This window comes from Drosophila subobscura, chromosome O (assembly GCF_008121235.1).
Source record: "Drosophila subobscura isolate 14011-0131.10 chromosome O, UCBerk_Dsub_1.0, whole genome shotgun sequence".
NCBI classification, from domain to species: Eukaryota; Metazoa; Arthropoda; class Insecta; order Diptera; family Drosophilidae; genus Drosophila; species Drosophila subobscura.
In genome coordinates this window covers 7,238,112-7,240,584 of record NC_048533.1, presented here as the reverse complement: position 1 = coordinate 7,240,584, position 2,473 = coordinate 7,238,112, and the positions used below count along the sequence as shown (strand labels likewise).

At 40.3% G+C, this 2,473-nt stretch overlaps 1 non-coding gene across 1 annotated transcript; it reads right to left on the bottom strand.

Annotated features, from left to right (window-relative positions):
• Positions 1 to 1,633: 1,633 nt before the first annotated feature.
• Trnam-cau lies at positions 1,634 to 1,706 on the bottom strand. The gene has a single exon. It is a non-coding gene; the product is annotated as a tRNA-Met (tRNA).
• Between the last annotated feature and the right edge of the window lie 767 nt (positions 1,707 to 2,473).

Genomic DNA, 2,473 nt, shown 5'->3' with positions numbered 1-2,473 from the left:
ACAATCCACAAGAACTTTTGCTTTTAGACAAATTTCCTTTCGTTCTGTTCAGTACAAAATGTCAGCAGTTCGTAAAACGTTTTCACAATTCAAAAACTAAAGTTACAGAAACCGAAATTCGTTGTACATACTTATGTTTTGTTAGAATCGATTTAGTTATAGTAATTAACATCATCAAGTTCTATAAATGTATAAAAGAAAGCAGTTAATAATTGTTGCTCAGTTTGGAGAGAATACAAATCAGAAATATATTATAGAAAAAAGTGTCTGGTAACCTATTTTAAAATTATTGAAGTTTAAGGAATGTTATCCAACCAATTCGCACACACAGGGTTAGATGGAGGTAACACACCCTCGCACATTTGGTCATATTGTGCCATGAGTTCTTCCGTGTAGTTTCGCTTTAAATTAAATTTTTTAGGTGGCAACTTTTTATAACAAATTTCATTTCACGCTTGTTGGCCACCTCTAAAGCTCCACTCAACGAATAGAACTGGGCTTTAAATGGGTAGAGATACAGAGAAACTTAGTGGGAGAGAGAAGGAGAGCTAGTTATAGAGAGAGCGTGGGGAAAAGAGAAGGAGCAAAGCCGCAATGGTAGGTGAAAAGGACACCGAGACCGTGGCAGGAAACACTGCAGAAACGGCTACAGAAAGTGGGGAAAATGGTACGGTGCGGGTACGTAGCTGGAAACTGCAACTGAAATTGCGCAACAAGCGAAAATATACAATATGCAAATTAGCCGCAAATTAAGGTGTAAAAATGCATGACACACAAAACGCCTCTAGGATATATGCAGGAAACAAATTAAATTTTACCCCCAGTACTAGTGGCAGTGGCAGTGCCAGTGCAAATTGCGGCTGTTGCCATGGCAGGTGTGAAAGGGGTACGCTATGTAGGAGAGTCCTCTCCAAATGGTGGAGAAAATAAAAAGTCAACAAGAGGGACTGGGCCACTGCAGTGCGCCAGAGAGCCAGAGAAAATGTAACCCAAAACTGAGAGATTGCCAAGGGCCAATCTACAGTTTATTTTACTCCTCACCATCGCAGGGAAACGGTGACTGGACTGGACTCACTCCTCCAGAACAGAGAAAAGCGAGAACCACTGAAGGACTGTGAGTCCATTACTGAAGGACTGGGACGGGGACTCCATCACTGGCCAGCTGCCAATCAATTGGTTGGCACTTTACTCCGTTTTAGAAATAACAGAATTTATGGCATCTTCTCCGTTTAATTGATTGGCTGCCAAGTTCTGCCAGATTGCCGCGAGTTTCGTTTTATTGCATTGTGTTTATCTACGGAGGACTTTTAGCCTGGGGCCCGCTCGCTCTGTTTCTCCCTGGCTTTGTTCCCGTGGCCATTGACTGGCTGCCAGATGCACACACTCATCTGTTTGTTGCTGTCTCTGGCAGGGACATGAGAAATCAATTTGTAATCATTATGAGTCCGTTTATTTGCCAATGAAACCAAGTGGCAGCGCATGAGGGCAATCAGCTTTCGAGAGCTCGAGTACCGCACATAAACTCTTAGAGGCAATGCTAAAAATACAAATGATACTTTTTCAGACAAAAGAAAATATGTATAAGCTACAAATTAAATATAATAAAATAAATAAAATGCCAAAAAGAATTACCTGCCCCGGGTGAGGCTCGAACTCACGACCTTAAGATTATGAGACTTACGCGCTGCCAACTGCGCCACCGAGGCCTTGGATACGTGCGTGGCTAAGATGTGTTTTTGAATATAACCGGCGATTTCTCAGGTACATCTTTTAAAGAATTAATCTTTGCAGGGAACCGATGTATTTGTAGGTGATCTGCAGATAACCTTACACCTGATCTGATGTGTGACCGTAAACATGAAATTTGTTTATTTTTATTTATTTTTAATTACTGGATTAATCCAAATAAATTTTTTTCCCTTTCAATAACTTTCTGCAACAGGATTTGGATACATGTAAAAATATTAAACCTACTAATAAGCATTATTAGAAATTCGTACGACTTAGTTTATTTAATTTTACACCAACAATTTACTCACTACAAAGAGTTAGTTTGGATTCATAACAGCGAAAGTATTTTGCACAAAAATGTACATGCGTTTTGCTTAGTAAAAAGCTTTATTATAAATTGCTTTCCCTCTGAAGAACACTCCCGAAATATTTGTGGCCACATTCCGGGAAACTTTTCTCTAATCAAATCCATTTCAAACGATGCATTTCAAAGACTCATCTCAGGCAATTTGCCCCTGGCTTTTCGCCTAATGATTTATACGCTCCGCTCCCTCCCGCCCAAACGCGGCGACGTATACTTATTTTATGGCCTTTGTTTCGTTCTGTATTGCTGTTGGTTTTGCCGTGGCATGGCGCCTCCAATGAGCCGTGTCTGCACATATTTCTCAATCATAGCGAGACTTTTCAGACAATGCCAGACAAGTATGCATATATCTTTATATATACGCGGGTTTTTATGACG